Source organism: Manis pentadactyla, chromosome 10 (assembly GCF_030020395.1).
Source record: "Manis pentadactyla isolate mManPen7 chromosome 10, mManPen7.hap1, whole genome shotgun sequence".
NCBI lineage: Eukaryota > Metazoa > Chordata > Mammalia > Pholidota > Manidae > Manis > Manis pentadactyla.
In genome coordinates, this window is record NC_080028.1 from 37,157,292 (window position 1) to 37,176,286 (window position 18,995).

Consider the following 18,995-nt stretch of genomic DNA (forward strand, 5'->3'; position numbering starts at 1 on the left):
CAAGCCACCCAGCCCTGAGGGACTCTACCAGGGATGTAGGAAGGAAATCAGGGGAGTGGGGAAAGCTGAAGCCTGGGAGGCATAGAGGAGACATCACAGACAATGGGGAGGTGCTGTGAGATGTGGAAAGCCGGCATCCAGTGGAGGAGGAGCCGAGGCTTCTTATTTAAGAAGGAGAGGCACAGAACTAGGGCAGACTGTTCAGGACAGATAGCAAGGAAGGAGGCCCCAGTAGTTACTAGCAAGGCCACAGCAGAGTTGAGGCCAGAAAGGAGGAAGCCAAAGATGAGAATATAAGGGAGGAGAGGTGGAGGTGTCTTACTCTGAGGCACAGAGCCAGCCTGATCGGGTCCCACTCCCAACTGCAAATTTCAGGCTGTGCGATCCTAGGCATGCCACTTACCCTCTCTGAGCCTACGTTTCCTCATCTGTAAAATAAAGACTATATCTACTTTACAGGGAAACTGAAGTGTAGTAGATGATAGTTAGAAGGAGGAGGAGAGTTTCTGTCTCACCTTTGGGTTTGGAAAGACCCAGAAGATGATAAAACAGTCAGGACAATCTCTGGGACAAGGCTTTGTTTCACTGGAAATGGTGAGAAGACCTGAAAAGGAAGCTTAAGTTCTTGAAATGAGGCCATCTTGCAGAAAAAAGCTTTAGGGGGTCCTTAAGTTTGTAATATACAGCAAGGAATCACATGCAGAAAGGAATACCGAGACCACCTGAGCCACAGAGAGCCCAGCTAGACTGGCAATTACTCTGTGGAATGCTTGCTCTGCAGGGGGACCTCCCCCAGGGCTGAGTATCCTGGGGTAGACATGGAAGCTGTGCATTTGGAAACCCCCAGAAGCCCTCCAGGCCCAGCACAGGGATTCTCAGACGCTCCTTCATACTCAAAAAACTCTCAAGATGCCAAGTTCCCAGCTCGGCCTTGCAACAGAGCATTGATCAAAGACACACAGTTCCCAGGACTGACAAGCAAGCTGATGGACCTAGGGCAGCGGGGCCAGCAAAGTAATGAGAGTTACTTTGAATGAGCTGATTGAAGAGGGACTGTCAGAGCACGCAGCTCCTAATTTGAAGACACATCCTGGGCCAAAGGGCTGGTAATTGAGGGTGAGGCAACATTCTTGAGAAGACTTCCTTACACTCAGAAACGCACATCTTGTCCAAGGTCATTCACAGTTAGAATTTTACTGAGCCAGTTTTGCTTCTCTTGTTCACCACGTCCAATGATCAAAATCTATGTAGATGAAAAGCTAATGGAATTAAATTTAGATTCCCAGAGTGCCCCGCCTTGCCCCAGCCTCAGAGGGAGGAGCAGCTGGCACGTTTTCCTTGGGAGTCACCCTGAGTGCTATGCCCCCTCCCGCCTGCCCTTCTGTGCTTAATGGATGCGCCTGCTTGGCTCTCCCACTGAGTGTCTGCCTTGTGGGACTAGCATTGACCAGCAGCAGGGATGGAGCCCCACATGCGGTGTCCCCAGCCCTCTCCCAGGGCCGGTGAGAACCCTATGAGATAATGCAGGTAGAAGCATTTTGTGTGTGGCAAAGGGCTATGGAATTGCTCATGGTCACTGGGATGAGCTAAAGGTAACAGACATTTGCTCCTCATGGGCTCTCTCATTGTCTCTAACAGGAATATTGCTTGTACCAGCGAACCTCCCAGTGTCTTCTACTGCCAGCCCTCATTGTTCAGGCCCAGAATATCACATGGAGACTTCTCATTAGAGTCCAAGATCCTCCTTGGCTAACTCCTCTCGTTGGCCTTTATTTATCATGTCCCTGCTCTATGGAACCTCTGTTCCAATATTCCTAGGATTCAGGGACACAGTTCCCTCCACCTCCCACTCCCTCACCTCCCAGTCCTGCATGATTAACATGGTCAAGGCTTCTGAAGAGAAAAGTCAGGGTTGAATTTTCTTGAACAATCCCAATTCCTGCCCAGAAGGAGAAAGTTGGGCCAATCACCTGAATGACCTTGCCCTAGAGTGTCTTTTTTTTTTTCAGAACCAATTTGGATTCCCTAAGAACATCATACACACGTGCATGATTCTGCAGATAATCAAATCCACACCCTGGAATAAGTCCAGTGGTACCAGAAAACTTGAGTTTATTGTACAACCCTGGCTGGTGCCCTTGGCCTCTCCATGACTTGATTCTCCCCTGGCACCTGACCTTGATTTTCCCAAATATAAAATAGTAGAATTCCTTTTTTCTCAGGCTCCATCATAAGAACACTTAGGGCAGCAAAGACGTGAAACTCTGCCTTAGGCAAATCCCCACACATCCTTCACTCCCTCCAGCGACCTCCTGCCAAATGGTTAGCCAATCTCTGCCTGAAATGTGCTAACTCCCCACGTGGCCTCTCCCGTCTCAGGATCAATAGAAAGGTGCTGTTATATTGAAACAAACTTGCTGCGTTTCCCACCTGTCCATTTGGGACATTAGCTGGGCTCAACCCCTCTTTCTAGAAAAGCTCTTCACAGCTCTGCACTGAGCTGTCACATCTCCTCCCAGGTGTCCAGGGCCTTGTACTGTCCTCAGGTGGCCGGGTTTCTGACTCCCCACCACCACGACCCAAATGGGCTCCTATTTACTAATGTCCTCAAGAACCAAAACAGGCTCTGCACACTGCTCTCTTCCTGTCCCTGTCCCCAGCAAGCACCACACCCTGGTGGCTCACGTGTTTTCACTGTCAGCTGAACACTGAATCGTGTTCATACCCACTGCTGTTCATTCCTGTCTTCCCATCCTAGTCCTCATGCTCTCAGTTTTTATTTCAAGCCTAGGATATTGGATGTCTCTGGACCCTCTCTCCTTCCCTCTGGGCAGCCCCTCTGCCCACCTTCCCTCTCCCAGCCCATTCCCCCAGGTGTGTGGCCAAGACAGCTGAGACGGGGACAAACTTCTCAGAGAGAATATAGGTGTGTGTCTGCCTGGGAACACAATGTCTTATCAATATAGGTTTTGCAGTCATATTTGAATGAATCCCATATCCAAATTCCATCTGCATTCCTTCAGAGGATGAGAAAGGAGGGCACATCTTTTATCCTGACTCCTTCATATGGACTCAGAAATACCGCACAGGATAAGCTTAACTTGCTCCTCCTTGAATTTCTGCATTTATGCTTCCTCAGGGACATGGATTAAAGATGCTCCTGCCCATGACTACCCGCACTGGGTTAATGGGCTCAGCCCTTTGTCTCCCCGGCTCAGTTTCTCCTGTGTGACTGCCCCTCTCACTCACACACATTCACCCTCTCTGATCTTTGAGGCTCTAGCAGACTAGTCCCCCATCTGGAGGGCCCTTCCCTGAGTCCCTGCCACCACTCTGTTCCCCCAGCCCTGTTCTATTTTCCAGCCCTCCATGAACCCGTTGGTATGAAACTTCCCTTCCCTGCATTGGCCCCTACTTCAGTCCCACTGCTCCTATCGTAGTGACTCTGCCTGTGTTCATGGAACGGACCTGGCTTCCACCCTCAGGTCCACAGGAGCACTTGCCCTGATTTCTCCTCCTTCTGAACGTTCTCCTCCCACGTTACACATGGTTTGGGTTGTGAGTGCCTTAAGACTCAGAAAAGTGTTTACTCAGTATTGCATCCCCAGTGCCTAGGCCACTGCGTGCCACACAGTAGGAGCTAAATAAATGCCTGCTGAACAAATGTGTAACCAACTTTTAAATGATTGGTTCCTTCCAAGATTAATATGACTATGTCTGCAAGGTTTCCAATGATTGTGCATTATCCATGCAATAAATAAATAAATAAATAACTTTATTTCCCAAATATGAATACTTTCAGAGGCCTACAGAAATTAAAGAAGAAATAACTCATCTCCTGACCAAAATGCAGTTTGAGATCACAGAAAAAATTTATTGTAGAAACACCAGAAATGTCAAACCCATCAAGGAACAACCTTCACCCGGGAAATGATGAAGTCACGACTCCCCCAAAGGACCCATGCAGAGCCCATCAGATGCCCCACAAGAATCATAGACTTGAGCTTGTGTGAGGACGCAGCCAGCAGGGGAAGGTGGCTCCAGATCTTAAATACTTTCTCCCCCCTGCCCCCTTCACATCTCAAGCACATTATGTAAGGCCCAAAACAAAAAGTCAAATTCTCACAAAGTTCTCAGTCACAGAGAACAGAAGGCAGAAGGGACTTTGAGGTCTGGGGAAGAGCTTTAAGCTACCCTGCAAATAAGGGGCAGTTTCCAGACTGGTTCAGGACTGAACCCTCCCAAGACCCAAGTCTGACCCTCAAACTCCTCAGGCACCTGGGCACCTGGAAGGAGCAGAGCTGGGCTGCATGTGCCCAGCCTGGGGACAATCTCAGGAGGACCATTAAGGAGCAGAGTTCAGGAAGCACCATGCTTCCAAAGAGTGGAACTGTTAGGTGCAGCCATGCAGAGCAGAACTTGACTACTTGTCCATCAGCTCCTCTATTCACTGCTAATTACGGCCCTCCCTGTGGACAAGGGCTTGAGCCCTCTGAAGTACTCCCACCGGGGGCTGTTGACCCAGGGGATAATGCTTCTTAAGACAGACTCCGAATCAGACCAGACACAACTTACAGGTGTTTGATACGGGCAGCAAATCCTTCGACATGAAGCCTCCTTCTATATGGAAGTCTAAGGCTACGACCAAGAGGCAGGAAGTGGCCCCTGGCAAAGAGGTTCCCTGTACCAAACTAGCTCTCCTTACTGGCTCAAAGATCTTAACCTCTGTGTTCCTGAGGAATGAATCAGTGTTCACAGAGCAGCTCAGGTACAGGAAAGGGAGCCTGGAAGTGAAAAAACCTTGACATCAACTCTCCATTATCCACCTTGTAGACGTTCTGTAGGTTCTTTTGATCCAGCACTAAACCAGGCCCCTGGGTGTCCCCGGGGACAGGAGCAGGGCCTGCTGAGTGGATTCTGAGCTGAGAATGCATCTGGCTGTGATTCTGACTGCTAGCGGGTGCTCTTCAAAGATAGGTCTGCTCTTTGGGGTTATCCACCTACTTCCCATCTACAGTGAAATTTATTGGCAAAACTGCTGAGACCCATCAGGAAAAAGTAAGAGAGGGAGGACCAGGAAGACCTGTGGGGAAGGGACAGGCATGAGCCCTGCCGAGTCAGGTGTGTGAGCCGCAAGGCACCACAGAAGCCTTGGTCTCTACTCCACGATTCACTTGTGGGAGGTGCTGGTAGAGTTCTGGATGTTGTGCCCCGCCCAGGAGGAGCCCCCACTCCAGCCCCAGTACTTGTGTTTGCAGCTTCCTCCATAGCTCCAGCCATGGCCGCTCCCATGACCACCTCCACTGCCCCCTCGGGAGCCCCCTGCATAGCCCCCACCAGTGCCGCCGCCACCACCATAACCTCCAGAGCCTCTCCTGCCCCCAGCAGTCACCTGGCTACTCTGCACAGCTGTGGGGGAGAGGGCAGCACAAACGGGGCTCAGGACTGGGCAGGGGGACCTGCCAGCCCACCGTGGGGCAGCCTCCTACATCCCTAATCCTGGCAGTATCTGACTTGCAAAAAGATATATTGGATGATCATATTCTCACTTTCAAAGTTTCCTTCATTCTAAAAGGAATGTCAGGATGCATTTTCATTACTGACATACCCCAAAGGGTTTTAAGCCACTGCTGATTATTTGGTGTCATGAAAATTAAGATGAAGAACTAAAATCATCGTATATTGCAACAGATTTCTTCAGGCTTTGCGGTTGTGTTTGCCCACTTTGGCTTTCACTGTGTTGGACTGGATACTAAAGTGCCAACCGCCAGGTCCTTGCTGGCCAATCCCCCTCCCCCCACCCAGCGCCACCCAGCCCCATGCTGGGCTCAGCTACTTACAGATGCTCACATGGCTCTGCAGCTCTCCTGACACCCTGTAAAACAGAGCGTACACATTAGCCAGACCCACAAAGCCTCAAGGAAGGCAGGCAACAGCCTGGAGACATCAGGAGGAGAAGTTCATGTGAAGCGAGACCTGTCCCCAAGCTATAGGGAAAGGTGTGTGTGCAGAGAGGTCAGGGATCAGTGGGGCCAAAGGGGATTTTAAGGGTGTTCTCAAAGCCTTCTAGCGGAGGATGGGTGGTTCACCACCTGGCTGCAGCGGCTTAGGTTGGGCTATTAGGGACATTCCGCTTGGAGGCAGGGAAATGATGACAATGACTGTGCCAACTCACACTCTCTCTGCTTCTACCGTAAATGTTTCTGCTCACCACAGCTACCAATCTGCCTGAAAAGCTGGGGTTATCTTCTCACCAAAGAGTCAGTCCCACTGCTCCAGGACGACAACTTGCACATTGGCCCCAGAAACACGGCCCTCCTGCACTCCTCACCCTCCAGCAGCATGCGCCAGGCGGTAGTCTCCACACCCAGGGCCAGCTTGGCTCCCACCAGCACCAGTGGTCTTGCAGCACCCAACTCCTCCTCGGCCTGCTGCAGGGCTTCCTCCATGCCCTGCAGCTTCTGCTGACCATCCTGGAGGGCCTGCTCTCCTCTCTCCTCCACATCCGAAATGACCATGTGTACCTGGTCAGTCTGCTTGGGAGACAGTCACAGAGAAAAACCAACTGGAGAGACTTTCAGGAGCCCCACCCTACAGGGCACTGTGGGAGGCAGCAGGTCTGGTCAGCCCACCCTGAGCACCTTTCTCCCTGCTTCTTGACATTGCTGATCTCTGCCTGCAGCCTCTGGATGATGAGTTCAGCTCAGCAATCTCCATGTTGCTGTTCTTAGCTCGTCTTCATGTCTTCCCATGGTGATCTGGAGCTCCTGATACTGATGGTCAAAGGCACCATTGTGCACAGCCTGCTGCTCCCCACAAGCCCCTCTGGAGGGAGCGGGTCTGCCTTCCCAGGCCCTGCCCAAGGCTGCATGACTGACACTTGAAGCTGCCATTGATTTAACTTCACGTTCAGGACCCTGGAGAGATGAGAACTCAAGGAAGCCAAGAGTCCTGTCAGCAGCAGTTTGCAACTTGCCCTTTCTGTGTACAGGCCCCAGCATTTGGGCAACACACCCAGCAGGTGTGAGCCTCAGAGGTCAGCCTGTCCATCCCGTGGCCTCACAGCACCCCACAGGACTTCGTCACTCTGCTCCGTCTCCTAGGGACATCCTCGTCCCTTACCTTCTTCAGGATGACAAAGTCATTCTCAGTGCTAGTCCTTTGGTCAATTTCTTCCTCATATCTGTGGGAGGAGGTAAGAAACACAGGCTGCAGGGGCTGCTGACCTTGGCTCCTTGAGGCTTCTCTTCAAGGCAGGAGGCATGGAATTCCCCAGACTTTTACTGTCCACAGGCACTCTGGCTGTGCCTGCCGGAGCCTGCCACTCTCACTGACAAGCCACTGGAGCCAACTCCTGGCCCTCCAGGTCAATGGAATGGAAAAAAACTCAATGTGGACAATGCAAAGCCACCTTAAACACCCTCAAGACATCCATTTTTATTTCAATGTATTACTTTTGTTTATTTGTCAAGCTCAATCATTTTTTCAATTGAGTACATAAAATAGCAGCCACTTTTACCAAATATTTTTAAAGAGAAAAAAATTTCACCTATGATTCCGCCTTCCAACACATTTAGTGTGAATTTCATCCCCCTCCTTGCTGACTCATACCCATGACTCTCTGATGGGCATGTCAAGGTGACATCAAGAGAAGCACCCTATACCCCCAGCATGGGGAGGGAGAGTACACTATGTTGCCTACAGAGTGTAGGAGCAGTTGATCTGGAATTTGACAAGTCATGCCATCTCTACCATTATTAATAATAGTGGCTAGTGATGAGTGCTTAGTATGTGCAGACACAGGCTAAGAACTTATTAAGCATGTCATCTAAACCAGTGGTTCTCAAAGTGTGGTCCCCAGCCTACCATCATCGACATCACTTGGAAATATGTAGAAATACAAGCACTCAGGCCCCGTCCCAGACCTACTTAATCAATCTGATTTTAACAAGCTGTTGCTCACTGAAGATTGAGAGCCATGGATCTACCTCTTGCAATAATCCAGCAAGGAGGGTACTTACCTTTCCCACTTTACTAAGGTGAAAACTAACGGCTTAGAAAGATGAACTTGCAAGCTGCTGGGAAGTAGCAAAGCCCACTGCAGAACTCAGGCTTATCTGGGTCCATCATCCGTGAAGATAGTCTGCCCCTCCCCACCCAGTACAATTGAGAGCTGACTGGCTATACTGTCCTACCAGGGCTCCCATGTGCAATATGGTGCCCCCTACAGTTGTGCAATCTAGAGCCTGCGTGGCTGTGCCTGGCGGCTCTGGTGCCACCCCTTGCACATTAACACTCAAGCACAATGTCTTACCCCAGGAACCAGTTACCTGCCATGCTACTGCCTGACCCCTTACCTGAGGCCTCACTTGTTCCTGTAGTCCTCCACAACATCCTGTGTGCTCCTGACCTCCGTGTTCTGGCACATCTGCTCTGCATTGAGGAAGTTCACCTGCCTCTGCAGCTTGCTGATGTAGTTCTACAAGATGGGCTCCAGGTTGTTGTTTTGAGTCGAAGTGTTCACCGGCTGCAGCAGCTCCCATTTTGTTTGTAGCACCTGATTCTGCTGCTCCAGGAATTGCACCTAAGAGTAAGAAACTTCCAAGTTCACCCCAGGCTATGGGTCTGAGAAGCACCCCCACGGGGAGGAAGATGGGAACCCCACAGCATATTCAGACCTCAGAGAATCAGGACAACCCCTCTGTGAGTCCAAGAGGTTCTCTTTTGCTGATCACAGGGAACACAGTATGGTTTCTGATGGTTGACTAATGGCTGTAAGCTCAACTTGCCTAGAATTAACATGAAGTACACTCTGGTTTTGAAGGTAAATAATCTCCAATAGAATGCCTGTTTCACTTAGCTGCAACCATGTACGTAATAGAGCTGTCACTGTCCAGCACCTGGTTACCTGTGCCAGCATACAACACCGTGATCCGGAGCACCCAAAACACTAATGCATCCAAGGCTCGTTTCTCTTTGTGGCTGCAATGATTTACATAGTCAAGAACAGGAGAAAATAAGAGGAGGGAGGAAAAAATTTGACTTAGAATGTTAAATTGATTCCTGAGCAAACTTGCCTGGGTGCCTCCACCCTGCAGGACCCACCGCCCCCACTGCCTGCCAGTATGTTTTTCAGGAAAGTCACCTCATTTCATGCTTTTATAACCCAGGTGGGATTTAAAAAGTAAATTTTCTCACTTTCTTTAAATGTTATATAATGTATTCTAGTGCCCCAAGGTAAGGGCTTTGGGAAATACCCGTGTTGTTATCTCCTTCATTCGCACAGAGATGGAGAGTGGACATTTTCCTATATCTCACTCTCTGTTCTCCCAAAACTGTGGGTGCAAAGATCAGGTACAAGGTCCAGAGAGCTGGCTGGCTGGGCAAATCAAATGCAGGGATTGGCCTTTGCATGGTATGACCAACCCTCGCCTTACCTTTGCAGGTTGCCCCCAGATGGAGCCTCCCCTCCCATGCCTCAGATGAAGACAACGGACACCTCTATGCTTTGCTCAGGTACACACAGACACACACACACACACACAACCTTTCCAGAATCTATCCGAGAGCTGTGTCTGGAGGCAAACCTACTGCTTTGTGCAGTCAGAACAGAACCCTGAAGACACCCTCCCATGTGGCACCTAGGAGGGTGCCCAGAGTCCCCTCCCTTGAGACAGCTCCTCTGAGAGGCCAGCCCTTGTTAACTCCCTTTGGGTTCTGACTCTAGGCTGGAAAATGTGCAGAGAACCCTATTTCCCACGGCTCATTTTTGTTAGCTTTATCAAAGCACGAGATAAGGCAACCAGCTCCACAGGCTTCTCACAGCTCAAAACACTCCCATGAGAAGCTCCTGCCACCTGGCCTATTTTCACTCTGGCAGCACTCCCAGGGAGTGGAGAAATCAGTCAGACACTTGCTCACAGCCCTGTGCTCAGTGTTGTGGGGACTAAAAGAAAGAAGGTCATGTTCCCATGGGGAATCTGCCCGTCAAACCATGAGGGGGCAGTCGGCAACTCTGGGTGCTCTGAGTTAAGCTCAGTAGTTCAGGGGCTTAGCAAAAGAAAGCATGGTTCTCATCAGGCCATCCAAACTGCAAAGGCAGAGGTTGGATTCATGAGTCCCAAGTCATTTTAATGGGATTTCACCACTAGAAAAATCACTGAAAACCACTGTGATTTTTTTTCTCAGGCCCATCAAAATGCTCCGGCCTTTGTCCCTTCAGCAATACTCAGGGGAAGCTCAGAAAACACAGCTAAATCTTTGCCTTATACTGAACCAACCTTCTTACTGGAAAAAGCACACCCCACTTGGCCTCTCCCTCCTGCTCATGACCTTCCAGCCACAGGAACCTCATGGTGCCTTCAGCAGCCCACATCTCAACTCTTTGCTGGGGTGACTCTATTTCACCCTTTAGATCTCAACTAAAGTGGCATTGCCCTGGTTTCTCCTCTTCACAAGCCCCTGTTCTCTTCCCCCATAGCATCCATCCTGATCTGCAGTCATTCGGCATCCTTTTCGCACACTGTGGTGTGGGGGTGTTACTTTAAATGGGGAGATCAGGGCATCTAAGCAAAGACCTAAAGAAGGTGAGGGAGAAAGCCAGACTGCCCTTTGGAGGGAGGCGTTCCAAGCAGAGGGACTGGCAAGTGCAAAGGTGAGACCCTGCTTGGGGTGCTAGAGGTTGTAAGAATGCAGTGAGGTGGGGAGGGGAAGCAAGAGGAAAGCAGGAGAGGAGGCAGAGAGGGAGCACAGGGCCGCGGCAGGCTGTGAGTGCACACCCCGGGGAGCTAGTGTCAGCCCTCACTCTGTTCACTGAACCCTGAAGCTTGGAAGCTATTCCACCCAGTGGCGGCAACATCGCCTAACTCTCCTGAACACAAAGCAGGGATTAGCTGCAGCTCCGGGTAGAAGGCCAGATCATGTAGGGCCTTAAAGGATCTTGGCTTTTATTCTAAATGACACAAGAAGCCAATAGAGGATTCAGATGGAGGAGTGATGTGATGTTCGTAAAGGATGGCTCTCGTGTAGTGCTGAGAATAGGCTGTGCTGGGCTACAGGTGAAGCCAGGAAGACCAGATCAGAATTAGGGGCAGAAGTCACGGCAGTAGAAGCCTTCTCCCTTCCAGCCGGACCAGAGCCCTCCTGGATGAGGACTCTCTTCTCGTGGTGACCACAAGCCATGCTTTTAGGGAAGGACAGGAGCCATGGGCTCCTGTATCTTGACCTCTGCCCATAACTCCACGCCAGAAAACTGAACAAATGGCCCATTAATGGCAGGGACCACATCACAGGAGAATCTCAGATCAGTTGCCATGGCCATTTCACTGACTCCCAACCTCCCTTCCCCGATTCCTCCCTTGACCTACCAGTGGTATGACCATCAGCAGTCACCAACTTGCTCCAGTCAAGCCCTCCCAGTCCCCACCTATGCCTGAGATGTGAAGATATTCAGCCAGATTTCCCATCCAAAGGGATCAGAAGTAGCCAGGAGCAAAGTAGCACTTTGCTCAGTGGAACTCCTTTTTGGCTATCTCTGGGTCTCAACACCCTTGCCCCCTTCTCCCACAGCTCACACACTCTGTCCTGTCCCCAGTACTTGCCCAGATAACAGAGAACAGGTATATAGCCCAGTGGTTGACTTTGGCCATGGTTACCCTGCAGTCAGGCCATAGGTCAAGCTCTGACTTCAACACTGGACTCCTGTAGGGACTGAGGGAGAGTCACTGAGTATCCAGGGGACTCTGTGCCCCAGGGTGCTTCCCACTCCATCTCTGAGGGCATAGGGCTTTCTGGGGAGCCTCTGATGGCCACTGTGCCTCCAGCTCTGGACAAAAGGAAATTCTGGAGAAAGGTCTTCACCATAGATGAAGGCTCTGCTTGCTCCTTTGGGCCTAGACCAGACCTAACCTGATAATCAGGGAACTAACGAGAGAGGCTTCAGTGGCTCCATCTGGCCCATTCTTGATCTTGGATGAGCTGAAAGGAACTCAGGCAGACTCCTACTTAGTAGGTTGTTGACTTTACCCCAGCCTTACCTACCAGGAAGGGCATTCACCTAGGCTCTGCCATGGCTCCTTGAGGTCAGGACCTCATCACCCTATAGCACCTGCCACAGTATCTGGCATATAGTACATGCTTAGTAAATGTTTCTGGAATAGAGGAATGGATGGAAAGATGGATGGATGCATGGACAGATAGACAGATGGGTGGATAGATGGATGGAAAGTAATAATGATGGGTGAGAATGAGTACACCATATGTTTTGTCTGTTGGGTATTTTCATATCTTTTATCTGCTTTCTTGCCAAAAGAAAAAGATAGAAACAAATCCCCTCAATTAATCAAACTGAGGCCTCAGTGAAATAAATGCTTTCTTAAGGTCCCTGAACACATACAACTGGAATGATTGTCACCAGCCAACTGAGACAGCACAGTGTGGTTAGAGGTGGCAGGGCACAGACCCTTTCGGTCATGTGGTCAGAGACCTGAGACGGCCTGTCCCGAGGTGCTCACCTTGTCAGTGAAGGAGGCAAACTTATTGTTGAGAACTGTGACCTGCTCTGCTCCTGGGTCTTGATCCTCTGAATCTCAGGGTCCTCCTCCAAGTTAAGTGGATGTCAGAGGCTCTGGTTAACAGTCACCTCTTGGACACCCCCCAGGGAACAAGAAGGACCAAAGTCCCAGCCCAAAATTGCTACCCTCAAACCCAATACCCCCAAAACCACCTCCAAAGCCACTGCCCCCAAAGTTTCTGCCCCTTCCAATTCTCCCTCCTGCTGCCCCAGCCTGGCAGAAACCACTAGTGCACCTTCCTGTAGGCTAGTGGAGATGCTTCTACTGTCACCCACATTGTAGAGGATCCTAGAACCAAGTCCCCACACAGGGTTCCCATACCCACCAGCCCTGCACCCCCCTCCAGCAGGACACACAGACCCCTCAGCCCGACCCCCACCACCAGAGCCTGCAGAAGAGCCAGTGCTATAAACCACCTGCTCCTTGAGCTAAATGCCGACAGAGAACTAAATTGGTGGCTCATGATTACTGGAACATCCAGAAAAGCAGACAAGAGAAATGGCCCAGCTGAAAGGAGGCAGAGACCAGGGAGGAAGGAGCTATAAATCCCTTGTCAAGAGAGCTGACTCAGTCCCTATATATACGTGCATTCACTGGGCTGGGCACCTTCCAAAGCCTGGGAGGCAAGTAGTTATGTTTAGTCTGCCTGTTAGCAATATTCATTTAAAACTTCATAAAAATTGCACTGCAACAAACTTCCTAACTTGGTCATTTATCATTCATCTCTTGCCATTTAGAGATCCAAGTGCAATCATCTCTCAGAATCAAGTTGTAGAAAATTCCTATACTATTTCCCCCAAATCATTAATTGGTATCTTCCTAGCAACTCCACCATTGAGTTATTTGTTCGGGGGGTGTGCCCCAAAGATCTGGGCAAAGTAAGGGGTTGTCTAGTTGCCTTGAGGCCACTGCTGGGACAAGAGTGGAGACATGCACTGCCATAGCATTATCCTGGTGGGGCAAGAGTTTTGTTCTGACCTCCCCACGCTCTGCTTCTGCCCCCCACCCCCGACTGTTATCACCTTGTAAACCCAAATTTTAATCACAAGAATATATGGTATTGTGGTCATTAAGTGCAAATGAAAGCCAGGGCACTCTGCCCAAGACTGCCCATGTTTTGCTGGGTGCATTGTGTGGGGCCCTATATGCCTCAAGTTCCTCAACACAAAACAGATGAGGTCCTGTAGCCCTAAAAGTCTGTGGTTTTAGATTCATTGGGCATCTTTCCGGACCTAACATTGTCTGCTAGACCAAATGTCAAACTCTCCCAAAATATCTTTTCTTTTCATTTCCAATCTATTGTAGAACAATACTTTTATAAAATAGAATAAAAATGAATTACCCTTAAAAGGACTATTTTTAAAGATACACAAAATACAAGCCCTAATTTTTTATTTTTTGATTCAACAGACATAAAATCATTCTATTGCTAAAAGGAAGAAAAAAAGCCTTTTCATTAAGCTCCTAAGTAGTTATTCTCAAATTCTGTACTTATCCCCTCTCACACCAGGAGCAAAGGGCCCATGGACCGGCTCTGGAGTGTGGACCCACATTCTGGGAAGCACCGCCCCAGACAGCAAGCATGGGGCAAAGCTCTTTCAGTGAGCATCAGTGTCGGCCAACAAAGTGTGCATTTGTCCTCTGGACTCAAATAGATGGTGGCTTTCATCCAGAACTTTAACAACAACAACAACAACAATAATAATAATAGTAATAAAACAACTCAGGGGGCAAAAAAACTGAATGTTCAGATTCAGAAAAATGACTAAATAATGGCTTGCCCACTTAGATACAATTATTTTAAATTATCTTCATGGAGACCATGTAGCAGTGTTGGAAAATGCTTGTGAGACAATGTTGAATGAAAGAAGGTAACAATGAATGAAACTGATATGAAGCTAAATATGGTATCAGAACTATGAACTCATAAAAATTAAGAATACAGAGAAGGCAAGCTTAAAAAGCAACATAGAAAGTAAATTGATCCATTACGGATTGTAGGAGGTTTTTTCCCTAATATTTTAAATGTCCTTTCCCTTTGTATTTGTGCAATAAGTCAATATTTTTGCAAACCTTGGGGCTGAAATCACAGTTGCCAATTGCTACGGAGGTGGAAACAAGTAGGTCGTGGGAAGGAACAAGACAGGTTCAGGAGCCCCAGTGAGGAGAAAGCGTCCTAGGGCTGGGAGGGGCTCTGTGGGCAGCCTCAAGCCTCCTCACCTTCTGGTCTGCCTGGTAACTGTTTAGTGGACCATCTCCAGAAGACACTGTATGATAGAAGAGAAAGTGAGCTGAAATTTGTAGTCATAAAAACTGGTTTCAGCTCCCAGCCCTGCTTCTTCCTGCCTTGTTGGTCTTAGGCAAGTTGCCTACTCCAGAGTAGTTATTTCTGAAGGAGTCTGTGTACAAGGCATGAGGAAAAGCACAGAACACTATACTACACTAAACAAGCTTAAATATAGCTACTCGCAGATCCTGGTAGGCTGACCAACCACCCGTTTGCTTGGATTTTCAGTGCTTAAACCAGGTAGTCCCAGGCAAGGCAGGATAGGTGCCACCATTCTGGCACCTTAGGTCTGCACAGCCCTCGTCCTGACCCTCAACCTCTCAAGGAGCCCTCGGTAGGAAAAGGAAGAGAGGGTTGGACCCCCAGGTACAGGAGACAGAAAGAGAAAGCCAGCAGAGCCCGAGGAAGGAAGGGAAATAGAGCAACGGCTTGGGATGGGTCAGTGTGAGAGCTGCCTGAAGGCAAGGATTCTGAGTCAGGCAGAGGCAGTGAGCTGAGGCCGAGTAAACAGATGGGAAGCAGGCCTCAGGCAGGAAGCCTCAGCCAGCAGTGTAATGAAAAGCCTCTGGGGTTCAGCTTTGAATCCTGGCACTGGCCCTTCCCAGCTGCATGGCTTGGATAAACACTTAACCCCTTGAACCTCCATTTTCTGGCCTGTAAAATAAAGATAATAATACCAGATTCACAGGGCAACTCTAATGAGTAGCTGAGATCCAATACAGAAGAGCATGTTGGAAACTCCAAGAAGTCGTGTAAGTGGGGCTCCTTCCCCAGCCACCTCCATGAATCCTTGCCCGAAGACTCTAGACTGCTGAGCCCACCCGGCTCTCACCTGCCACAATGCTTGTTTGCATAATCACCTTCCACCCCTCCCATGAAGAGTGCACATAATTAACCACTCACATGTGTCTCTACTGCCAATCAGACACATAGGAAGCTCACCCAGGTTTATATTCACCCTCAAGCTGGATATGGGGAATTATTAAATTGTGATTTAAAATTTCTAAAGGAAGCCCCAAACTGCAGAATTTAGGGAGACTCATTGGTCTCTGACTATAACCAGCTGCCAGCCACCAAATGCCAACACCCCAGTCTATCTCCTGTCACACTCCCTTGAAGGGCTGAGGGTGGAGTGCCCAGCAAATACTGCTAACTGATCCTTTGGCATATAAAATGACAGCTATTCTCTATTCCTTCAAAACAGGAGAAAATTGACTTAAAGTGAAGCATGAGAGGTTTTGCTTGTATCCAAAGGAGATACTTAACCTTGGGTCAACAATAGATGGTGGATGAGGGTTCTAGGACAAACTGTTATCCCTAAAGGAAACCCTTCAAGTGGCACAGAGCAGTGGTTTCTAAACTTGCAACACAATGGCATCACCCAGAAAGCTTCAAAAACCGCTGGTGCATGTGTCCCTCCTGCCCACCCCATCTGCCCAGGGACTGGTATGGGGTACTGTCTGGGCTTTGGAAGTTAGTTAAAGGTCCAAAGTGCTTTTAATGGGAAGACAATTTGGGGAACCACTGGCCTGGAAGAAGCCGAAAGACAAATGAAATGGCCTCTTGAGATTCCATTCAGTCCAAGGAAAAAGAATCATCACCATCATCCTAGTTAGCCTCTTCTCAAGTGCTTTCAGGGGGCCATACACTGTGCTGTGTCTCTGCCACGGATAGTCACATAAAATCTAAACACCAGCATTGCAAGGAAGGTATTCTTATTATTACCCTCATTTTACGTATGGGGGAAAGGAGACTTAGTGAGGTAAAGTAACTTGGTCAGGAACACACAGATGAGAGTGGCAGATGGAGATTTGAGCTCAGACCCTCCCACTCTGGAACCCACATGTATTGCAGAGAAGGTGGGTCTCTAGAGAAGAGATGCCCCCTTCAACCTCTCCACATCACTCCCCACTTGCCACGTACTCTCCTTAAAGGAAAGGGGAAGTCAGTTGAAGGCTCCAGCTTGCCCTGCTTATCTCCCAGGTAGTGGAACCCAGGGCTGCCATGAGGATGAGGCCCAGGGCAACTACCAGTCCCCCAGGCACAGTCTAGGCAGCAGTGGGAAGCAGGCTTCAAGAGGCATTGCTGGTGTGAGGGCAGGGGCAGCCCCTGCGAATCTGCTCCCATCTCACCCTGCATAGCCCAGGTCTGGAAGCAGCTATCACAGAGCAGCACAGAAGCGTGCCAGGGGTGTGGGGACAGAGAAAGGGAACACAGTTTTACTCACCTTCCCCAGGAAGAGGGGAGAGCAGGAACCTTGGTGTATGTTTGGGGGTCTTTAATATCCTTGAAATGGGAGCCTTGGGACCCCTGGTCCCAAAGGAAGCACGGACAGGTGGCAGGGTGACAGGGACCAGGGAGGGCAGCATCCTGGGACTGAGTCGCAGCTCCTTGCCTTGGCTTCACACACCCTCAGCTCAGTCACGTGTCAGACCTGTAGCCCAGCACCCTCATTTTATGAGAAGGAACTAGGTACAGAGAGAGGACAGGACTTGGTCAAAGTTACATGGAGAAGTTGGCAGTACAGCTAGAACCAGAGCTTGGGTATCCTCCCTCCAAGGCAAAACAGAACAGGGAGCCCAGGAGCGATTTCCAGCCACCTTTGGGCTCCCAAAGCCTGGGAGAAGTATTCATGGGAAGCTCCGCCTCCAATCTCTGCCTGCACGGATGGGAAGCTGGTATTGGTCACAGAACAACACTCCTGGTGAACTCTTCCCCTGATTTCTGGGTTAGAGTGGGTGTTTGGGGCAAAACTAAGCCTTCAAACACCTCTTCAGGCACCGAAACAACCAGGACCCCCACCTCTGATACCCCTTTGACTAGAATCAGAGGGCCCACCTAGAAACTAAAGATCAGGCAGTGTGTCTCTTTCTTATCAAACCTAATAGGTGCTCTTGGGCCAGAAGCCCTTACAAGGTCTCAGAGCAGCCCTGCGAATTCTCACCACCAAGGCCCAGAGGTAGTATTGTTCTGGGCATATGAAGCTCATCTATCCAACATGCTGGAAGTCAGGACTATTATACACCCCTTTATAAAGTTGGCAGCCCTCTCTTGTCTCAGAGGCAAAGGAAGCATCTACAAAGGTGTGGGCCCAAGGGAAATAATGCTGCAGCTTAGACTTGATAGAATTCCAGGTGAAGCTGCGAGGCCCCAGAAGGGGACTGGGGTTGCCTGGGCCCAGGATGCTTCCATATACTGGATCAAAGAGGAAGACAGGAAAGACTCAGTTTAAAGGGCTAGTTAGTGGTGGGTTGGGGACCAGAATTCCAAATCCATAGGGTCAATACGACACCTGTGGGAAATTCCCAGATCATGTCTCACCTTGCCCATGGTGGGGGGTTTAGAGTGCTATACAAACTTAAGGAATTAATTTATTATTACTGCCTCCTTTAAAAAATACGTGGGTTCCTGAAATATTAGCAATCAGTAGTAATGACCCTTGTTGGGCTCTTACAATGTGCCAGCAATTAAATAAATGGTATCACTCAACGTGCACAACCCAATTTTACTGATGTGATTTGGGGTGGGGTGGTGAAGGCAGGAGTGGTGGGAAGGCCTCAAGCAGCTTGCCCACAGTTACACAGTTTGTAAGTGGTAAGCCCAGATCACACCCAGGTAGCCTGGTTCCAAAGCCTGAGAACTTCCCACTGTACTGTGTAGCTTTCTACTTTATGAGGCGTTTAGGGAAGCTTTTGGAGTTAGGCTACTGGAGTTAGAATCCTGGCTCCCCAACTTAACTAGTCGTATGACCGTAGATAAGTTCATTAATCTCACTGTGCCTCAGTTTCCTCACTTGTAAAATGGAGATAATGACACTGCCTACCTCTGTGAAGATTAAAGGAGTTACTTCATAGAAAGCTACTAGCAGAATGCCAGGCAGCTCACAAGGGAGCATCAGTTTTAGCGATTATTGTATTGCTGCACAATATGCACATTTCTGTTAACCAAACTGGACTTTCCATCCAACTTGCCTTAACAAATCAAAAAGTCATTTTGAGCAAGAAAACAAGACCCTGTGATATATTGTAAATCATACAAAAAAATGCAGAAAACCTTTTCTGTAATCATCTTAAAGGAACTTAAGGAACATGGTAACCGTCTTAAAGGAATTTAAAGGAACATGGCAAGTTCTTGAT

At 49.2% G+C, this 18,995-nt stretch overlaps 1 pseudogene; it reads right to left on the minus strand.

Moving 5' to 3' along the window:
* Window positions 1-3,889: 3,889 nt before the first annotated feature.
* On the minus strand, window positions 3,890-13,035 carry LOC118927184 (keratin, type II cytoskeletal 1b-like; annotated as a pseudogene).
* Window positions 13,036-18,995: the final 5,960 nt, after the last annotated feature.